Here is a 9,311-nt window from a genome sequence, read left to right on the forward strand (position 1 = left end):
TGCTGGGAATGACAGAAGACAGCTGGCATCCTGCCGAGGATGCAGGGGACCGATGATACGCCCACCAGGCACTTCCAGGACAGAGACCCAACATGGAGTCCTAGAAGGAGAAAGCGGGCCTCTTCTTCCCCTGTCTCTCTGCCCTGCTGCTTAGCCTGGATGTAGTTCCAAGGCATCTTGGGGCACAAGGACGAGGGAAACACCCGAGGATGGCAGAGTGCGAGAGAGGAGCCTGGCTCCCTGGTGACTGTGCGGACCAGAGTCATTGGGACAGCAGACGGCGTGCGGGAGAAACGAACTGAGCGACCCTTTGCTTTGGGCCCCGGTTCCGTACTGCTGGGCCTCGATGCCGAACAGGTGTTTCGCTCCTTTGGTTCACAGCAAGGCTCTGCCCCACAAAGAGTAAACCGATTTGACTCAGCTCTCAGCGGCAGCTTGGCTGGGTGGAGAGGAGTGAGCTTTGTGCGTGTGTGTATGTGTGTGTGCTATAGCTTTAACCTCATCCAGGTATGTGGTTCGGAGGTGTTAAGTTCACATGGTTGTGAACCCAGCATTGCCCTCCTCCTCCAGAGCTTACCCATCCCCCTGAGTGGGAGCCACGCCCCAGTGAAACGCCAGTCCTCCCTCCCTGCCCCTGCAGGCCCTGGCAGCCAGTTCTCCTGGCTGTCCGCGCATCTGTCTGCTCTTTGCACCTCATACAAGTGGAGCCATCCAGCGTTGGCTGCTCTGTGACCACCTCGCCTGCCCCTGCAATGTTCCTTCTCCAGGTCCCCCGGGCTGTCAGCGTCTCTGCCCTCTGTAAGCTCCATCCCTTGTGTGGATGGACCACGCTGTGTTTCTCCACTCGTCCATCGATGGACTCTCGGGTGGCACCCAGCTTCTTGCTCCTGTAAATAATGCTGCTGTGACCATGAGAGACTGGAGCTTAGCCTTGGGGCCTTGGAAGTGGCTCAGACTTCTCTGGTCACACTCCATTGGCAGGAACTAGCCGAGGAGTCACCAGTCTCTTGCCATGTGCCAAATCACCCCCAAAACTTAATAGCTAAACCAACAAATGTGCATTAGCTTCTGGTGTCTGTGGGTCGGGGTGAAGGAGCAGCTTAGCTGAGTTCTGGCTCAGAGCTCGACTAGCACAGAGGGGGCAGTGGGGCGGCGGTTAAGATGCCACGTGGACTCCCACATCCCCTGTTGAAATATCTGGGCTCAGGTCCTGACCCCACTTCTGTTTCCAGCTTCCTGCAAATGCACACCTTGGGAGACAGCAGGTGATGGCTCAAGTTTCAGTCCTTGGCTGTGGTGGGCATTTGAGGAGTGACCCAGGAGGTGGAAGATCTTTCTCTCTGTTTCTCTCTCTGGCTCTGCCTTTCAAATGTTTTTTTTTTTTTTTTTTTTTAATTAGAAAAGAGAACTTGACTCAGGCGCAAGACCTACTTCTCAGGCATAGGAAGACAAATACCCCACATCCTCACTTACCTGGGGAAGCTGAAAAGATGGTCTCACAAGAAGTAGTTGTTAAGAGAACCTGGGCAGGGTGTGGGCGGGGCCTGGGTGGGGCCTGGACAGGGCCTGGAGGGGGGGCTGGGCGGGGCCTGAGTGGGGGCTGATGCAGAGAGGGTGGGCTGGGCAGGCAGAACGGCCCTGATGATTTCACAGCACTCAGCTGTGTTGGCAATGATTAACTGGGTTTTGCAGAAGAGCTGATGGAGAGGATTTTGAATGTTTCCGACACGGAGACGTGACCAGGGTCTCAGGGGACAAATGAGCCAAGTACTGTAATCGTGACACCTGTGTACAGGTATTGAGGGGTTACACTGCGCCCCATAGTCGTGCACAACTGCTGCCACGCGTCAGTTGAAAGTAAAAACACGTTGAGAGCAGACTTGGCTCTCGGATGGATCGTCTCCCTCTTGCAGGCAGAACCCCGTGTAAGGGGAGAAAACAGCCTTCACTTCCCGGGGTTCTGAGAATTGCTGATCTGAACAGGTGTTCCCCAAACATTGCCGATGTATCACCCCGGGTTTTTGTTCTGTTTTGTTTTTGTCTTTTCTTTTTTCTTCTTTTTTTTTTTAACCATACCCATACACCCTCTGGAGTATTTCCTAATATGTCCTTTATCTGTTTTAGATTATATCGAATTATCATACATCCACCTGCTTCAGGTGCACGACGCGGACACTGAAGAAAGATGGCATTGGAGGAAGAGTCTGCAGCACGCACGGGCAGGCTCGCCTCACAGGCTGCGGTCTGCACGGCCGCTCGCACGCCAGGCCGGCTTCCCGAGAGCCCACGGCGCCGGCAGACAGGCCTCGGCGCCGGGTGATCGTGTAAGAAGAAGGCCGGAAGGGACGCGTCCCCGACCTGTCCTCTCCTGGCCCAGCTTCCGGTGCTGAGGCGCCTCCGGCCTGCGAGAGGCCCCGGGCATGAAGCCGAACCCTGGACCTGAACCCAGACCGGCCCGCCGCTGTCAAAGCCGGTGCCGCACGGGGCCCCGCTGCCGGCGCCCAGGACACCCACCCCCGTGCAGGCCCCCAGGGCCGACTGTGCAGGACTCTGCCTCGGTGAAGCTCAGGGACCCGGCTCCAGGTAAAGCCTGAGGTGCCCGTCCCTGGCCGTGCTCACAGATACAGCCTGCAGATGTAGCCCGGTGTCTGGTGGAGCCCTGCGCCATGGCGGGCCGGCCTCCTGTGCACCCGGTGTGCACCCCCAGACCCTCAGGGCTGGTGACTGTGACACCAGGTGCCACCTGCCGCAGTGTCAGCTTGGCCCGCGAGGGTCCGCCTTCACCAGCCCTCCCCAGCCTGTGGGCTGACAGCAGGAGGAAGAGCTCAGCCACTGGGGGTTGGGCAGGAACGTGGGCTCTGGACTGGGTCTTGGAACTCAGGGCAAGGCTGGTGAAATCCAACCCTGGTTAAATCTTAATGATGCCTGCGCCCAGGCCAGCGCTGTGGATGAGGGCTGTAGACTGCCCCAGTCCCAAGTACAAGTCCCCGGGCGTGTCAGCTGCACAGTCTGAGCCTATAGCTGCTGTGGTCTGTTACAGTTTCCTCCCACCTCCTTTATTGTCGACATGAACACCTAACTGGAGCTCTCCCCTCCTGGCGAATTCCCGGCATGCAACCCGGGTCGTAACCACAGGCGTGGGGCTCCAGGACTTACGCACTTTGCGTGACTGAAACGTGCCTGTGGGCTCCCACCCCTGCTTGCCTTAGTACCGCTCTTCCTGTCTGCTTCCCTGAGCGTGGTTAGAGTCCTCGTCTGCGAGGTCTCTTCATGCAGCAGGTGCAGCTGGCTGTTCCCATTAGCACAGCGTCCCTGGGAATTGTCTGTGTAGTCGCCAACGCCAGGGTTCCCTTCCTTTTTCAGACTGTACAGTACTCCACCGCGTGGGCAGCTGACGTCGGGGGACATTTGGGCAGTGCTGCTACGAACACGGAGTGCAGGTATCTTTTTTGAGATCCTGGTTTCAATTCCTTTGCAGGGTTGCTGGATCGTATGGTGGCTCTAGGTTGGAGGGATCTCCCTGTTGGCTTCCATGATGGCTGTGCACCGACCGCATGTGCATTTTATGCGTCTTGTAATAACGGCTGTCTTAACTGGCGTGAGGTGATGTCTCTGTGTGGTTCTGGTGGCTTCTCCCTGAGGGTTGGCAATGCTGAGCACATCTGCCTGCACCTGTTGGCCTTGTGTTGGTCTCCTCCAGAGAGCTGCTCGTTCAGCTCCTTTGCCTGTCCTAGGTTTGGGTGTGTTTGCTATTCTGCCGTAGGGGTTTCCTGTATTTATTGGGCATAACCCCTCAGCAGAGGGTTTGCAAACGGATCCGCCCACTCCATGAATGAAAAGGGTCGCCTTTTCATTTTGTTGATTGTTTGCTTTGCAGTGCAGGGACTCTGGCGTTTGACATGGTCTCACCCTGCTTTTGCTTGGCTGCCGGTGCTTTGGGTGTCGGATCTGGGGAACTATTAGCAGGACTGGAGTTTTCTGCCGTGTTTTCTACCCCAAGACCTTTGTGTACCCGCTCTCAGGTTTGGTCTGCGATGCACTTTGAGTTAGTTTTTGTGGACGGTGTCTGATGAGGTCCCTTTTGCCTGCGGGTGTTCCGTTTGTCTGGGACCTCTGCTTGAAGAGATTGTCCCTCCCCCACGGGGTCTTGTTAGTGAGTAGTGAGTTCCACAGAGGGCGGGAGACAGGCCAGCAGGGGAGGGGGCTCTACTCTTGCAGAGTGTTGGGGGACTGACTTCTGCAGGCCCCCTGAGGCCTCTGGCACCATGGGGGAATCCACAGACAGAGCCAGTAGGGAGGGAAGAGGGTCCCACAGGCAGTTAATGATCGTCCCCTCACCCCTCCGCACACTGGGACCCCGCTGCAGAGCCTGCTGCCAGGCCTGTCCTTACCTTGGGTAAAGGCATCTGTGTGCCCGATCCATGTGGGCCTGGGGAGGCAGTGACGGGGCTCCTCAGACTGCACCGTGCAGGTCCCTGCTGCCCGGAAGACAGACAGACAGACAGACACAGTAATTGCTTGCCTGGAGTCTGACTCTCTCCTCCCCAGGGTGGGAGGGAGTGGTGTGCAGTGGTCACACAGCCCCGTGTGGGAGTTTGCCTGCAAACCTCTGAAATGGGGACAGCAGTAGCACCTTCTTCAGGGCTGCCTTGCGTATTATCCATGCTGAATGCTTGGCACAGCGTCTGACACCCAGTGAGCACCCAGTAGCCGTGTCCCCATGTCTGTGAGGGTGACCCTGGCCTGCTCACACAGGTCAGCAGAGCTGATGGTCTGTGGATTGTCTTTGACTGACGCAATGTCTTTGACTCCATAAGCAGCGATGTCCGGCTCATTCCGTGTGTCTTCTGACGGTCAGCAGTCCCACTCTGTGAACTGCTGTGTCAGCTTGCTGGCCCATTTCCTCATCACATGGTTTGTTTTTCAATCTAGTTTTTGTAGGAATGCTTTCTGAATTCTGGATGTGACTCTTGTAAGATAAAAGAGTTGTAAATATCTTTTCCCACCATATGGCTTTCTTTTTCAGTGTTTTAATTAATTTAATGCAATGCAATTTGTTAATTTTTTTTTTAAGTTTTGTGTCTTTGTTTTCAGTTAAAGAAACCTTGTGGGGCTGGTGTTGTGGCACAGCAGATTAAGCCACTGCCTGCAACATCAGAATCTCATATCAGTGCCTGCTGGAGTCCTGGCTTCTCTGTTTCCAATCCAGCTCCCTACTGAAGTATCTGGAAAACAGCAGAAGATGGCCCAAGTGCTTGGGCCCCTGCACCCACGTGGGAGACCTGGAAGAAGCTCCTGGCTCCTGCCTTTAGCTTGGCCTAGCCCTGGTCATTGTGGCCATTTGGGGAGTGAACCAGCAGATGGAAGACCTCTCTGTCTGTCTGTCTGTCTGTCTCTCTCTCTCTCTCACTCCGCCTTTCAAATAAATAAATAAATAAGAAATCTTTGCTTATTCAAAGGCAGACACAGTTTCTCCTTTGACTCTTATAAAAGTTACACTGTTTCCCTTTCACGTTTAGTTCTGCTATCCATCTAGAATTTACTCTCAGATATGCTGTGGGGAAGAGGGTGATCATCTTCCTCTTTTTCAAAATGTGGACGTGAGGTTGCTGTGGCAGCACTTTCTGGAGCAAAGCGCCCTTTCTCGGTCGCATCGCCACGGCACTGCTGTTCAGCCACACGTGTGTATTCTTCCTCTGGCTCCTCTGCTTCGCTCCACGGTGACTTTGTTTATCCTGGTACCAATTCCACGCCATCTTACCCTCTGTAGTTTTTTTTACTAAGTCTTGAAGGCCGGTGACATCATTCCACCAAGTTTGTCTCATTCTTTAAGACTGTTCTGGCTAACCTACATCTTTTGCATTTCCATATAAATGTTAACAGTTCTTTCTCAATTTCCACTAAAAAGCCATTGAGGTTTTGTTTGTGTTTTTGAAGAAAAAATTCATTGATTTATTTCATTTATTTGAGAGGCAGAGAGAGAGAGGGAGATCGTGGTTCCCTCTCCCAAAGCCCACAATGGCTAAGACTGGGCCAGGTTAAAGTCAGGAGTCAGGAGCTCCATCCCAGTGTCCCATGTGGTGGGGCGCCCCAAGTACTTGAGCCGTCACCGCTGCCCCCTGGGGTGCACATCGGCAGGAAACTGGAGTGGGGGAGGGCTGGTGTCCCAGCCCAGGCACTCTGCTGCCGGATGCTGGCTTCCTGACTGCCAACTAGCATCCTCACAGCCGAACACACGCCCGCCGCCTTGGGGATGTGGTCGCGATTGCATTTAACCCGGAGACCATCACTCACAGAAGCGACAGTTTGACAATATTGTGTCCTCCTGTCATGTGGGACTTCCCTCCGTGTATGTAGGTCCTCTTTGATTTCTCTCAATCATGTGTCATAATTCATCCTTTGTTAGGTTTATTCTCAGTTTGTGAAATCTTTTCATGCTTTCATCACGGTTGTTGAAAATCCTTATTTTCCGTCGATTGTGGCTTAGCATGTAGTGGTGCTGTGAACGTAAGTGGTTGCATGGACCCGTCTCTGCAGCGAAGGCGAGGAAGAAGCCGGCAACCCCAGGCATTTCCGCCCGCTGAGCACAGCCCCTGCCTCGCTGCCCCAGAGTGCTCCTTTTCTGCTGCTGAGTATCCATGGCACAGAGGCAGCAGCTCCCTCACCCATCCACCTGCTGCTGGGGAGGTGACCAGCCTCCTGCTGGGGAGGTGACCAGCCTCCTGCTGCGTAGGTGACCAACCTCCTGCTGGGGAGGTGACCAGCCTCCTGCTGGGGAGGTGACCAGCCTCCTGCTGCGTAGGTGACCAACCTCCTGCTGGGGAGGTGACCAGCCTCCTGCTGCGTAGGTGACCAACCTCCTGCTGGGGAGGTGACCAGCCTCCTGCTGCTGGGGAGGTGACCAGCCTCCTGCTGGGGAGGTGACCAGCCTCCTGCTGCGTAGGTGACCAACCTCCTGCTGGGGAGGTGACCAGCCTCCTGCTGCTGGGGAGGTGACCAACCTCCTGCTGGGGAGGTGACCAGCCTCCTGCTGCTGGGGAGGTGACCAGCCTCCTGCTGGGGAGGTGACCAGCCTCCTGCTGCGTAGGTGACCAACCTCCTGCTGGGGAGGTGACCAGCCTCCTGCTGCTGGGGAGGTGACCAGCCTCCTGCTGGGGAGGTGACCAGCCTCCTGCTGGGGAGGTGACCAGCCTCCAGTCCCGGGCTGTTACAAATCAAACAGCTGTGAACATTTGTGTGCGGGCCTGTCTGGGCTCTAAAAGTTCTCTTGCCTTGGGTAAGTGACTAGAAGTGAGAGGACCAGTTCTCAGGCTGGGGGTGTGGTTAACGATTTAAGAAGCTGCAGTGTGTCTTCCAAAGTGGTGTAACTCCCAGCAGCAGAGAGTGAAATTTCTTTATTTTTTTATTTTTTTTATTTTTATTTTTTGACAGGCAGAGTGGACAGTGAGAGAGAGAGACAGAGAGAAAGGTCCTCCTTTTTGCCGTTGGTTCACCCTCCAATGGCTGCCGCGGCAGGCGCACCGCGCTGATCCGAAGCCAGGAGCCAGGTGCTTCTCCTGGTCTCCCATGGGGTGCAGGGCCCAAGCACCTGGGCCATCCTCCACTGCACTCCCGGGCCACAGCAGAGAGCTGGCCTGGAAGAGGAGCAACCGGGACAGAATCCGGTGCCCCGACCGGGACTAGAACCTGGTGTGCCGGCGCTGCAAGGTGGAGGATTAGCCTATTGAGCCACGGCACCAGCCGAGAGTGAAATTTCTGGGTGCTCCATATTTTCATTAACGCTTGGCGAGATCTGACTTAATTTTAGCCATCCTAGCAGTCAGTAGTTATCTCCGACTTACTCGTTTCCCGTGACTGATGGCGTCCAGTGTCTTTTCGTGCACCTGTTTGCCATGAGTGTTTCGTTCACAGCTTTCCCCCGTTTTCCCCGTTCTGCTGCAGTCACAGGTCTGTATGGTTGCAGGTCGGTGTTGCACACGTGTCCGCCTGGCCTGGGCCCTGCCTTTTTCTTCTGATACCATGTATTGGAGAGCAACAGGTTTCAGCTTTGGTGGAGTCCAGGTCATCTGTTGCTTTCCTTTGCAGTCTGGGCCTTCTGTGTCCTTTTTAAAGAAACCTTGGCCAAGCTTATGGTCCAGAAGGATTCCTCTCGTGGCTTATTGTGGAGTTTCGTGGTTTCACTTTTACCTCTGGTGTGTGGTCTGTTACACGGAGAGAGGCTGGGTTCGTTTTTGCTTTTGAATATTCAGTTCCTCCAGGAACATCTGTCGGAAAGACATCCTTTCCCGGCTGAAACCCCTCGGCGCCTTCCCTGGAAGCCAGCTGAGCCTGCGTATCTGCCGGTCGGTCTCTTTCTAGACTTTCTGTTGCGTTCCACCGACGCTGCGTTGTTTTGCAGATACCAGAGTTGGTCTCTAAGCAGTCTTGAAACCAGGTTGTCCAGGTCTTCAAAGAAGGAGGTACCTTTCTCTGAAGGGAGAAGAGAACCTCCACTTTGACTATGACTTTGTCTAAACAAGATAAGAGTTGGAGAACTCAAGGGGCTTCCATAGCCTTGGAAACTCATGACTGGAGCATAGGGAGACTACTGATGCCATAAACAGGAGTGTCAATTTGTAAAGTCAACAACAGGAGTCACTGTGCACTTACTCCTCATGTAGGATCTCTGTCCTTAATGTGCTGTACATTGAGGCTTAGTGCTATAACGAGTACTCAAACAGTATATTTCACTTTGTGTTTCTATGGGGGTGTAAACTGTTGAAATCTTTACTTAATGTATACTAAACTGATCTTCTGTAAAAAAAAAAAAAAAAAAAAAGAAGAAGAAGAAATTATCAATTCCCAACTTGACTCTCACTGGGATTAAACATAACAATAGGTCTGATCTGATTTCATCATCATTTAAAAAATCATCTATTATTTTTCACTTTATGTTTCTGTGTGGGAGCAAACTGTTGAAATCTTTACTTAATGTATACTAAACTGATCTTCTGTATATAAAGAGAATCGAAAATGAATCTTGATGTGAATGGAAGGGGAGAGGGAGTGGGAAAGGGGAGGGTTGTGGGTGGGAGGGACGTTATGGGGGGGAAGCCATTGTAATCCATAAGCCGTACTTTGGAAATTTATATTCATTAAATAAAAGTTAAAAAAAAAAAAAGAAACCAGGTTGTCTCAGTCCTCCAACTCTGTCCTTTTTCACAACTTTCTGGTTTTCTAGGCCCTTTGCATGTTTATATGCATTCCAGAATCACTTTGTCAGTATCCACTGAAAAGCCCTTCTGGGTTTTGATTGGGACTGATGGACAGTA

At 53.4% G+C, this 9,311-nt stretch overlaps 1 long non-coding RNA gene across 1 annotated transcript; it reads left to right on the plus strand.

Annotated features, from left to right (window-relative positions):
* The first annotated feature begins 2,942 nt into the window (after positions 1-2,942).
* Positions 2,943-8,992, plus strand: LOC103349187 (uncharacterized). The gene is made up of 3 exons (XR_011379280.1): positions 2,943-3,279; positions 3,364-3,440; positions 5,095-8,992. It is a non-coding gene; the product is annotated as an uncharacterized lncRNA (long non-coding RNA).
* The last annotated feature ends 319 nt before the right edge of the window (positions 8,993-9,311 follow it).

This window comes from Oryctolagus cuniculus, chromosome 10 (genome assembly GCF_964237555.1).
Source record: "Oryctolagus cuniculus chromosome 10, mOryCun1.1, whole genome shotgun sequence".
NCBI classification, from domain to species: Eukaryota; Metazoa; Chordata; class Mammalia; order Lagomorpha; family Leporidae; genus Oryctolagus; species Oryctolagus cuniculus.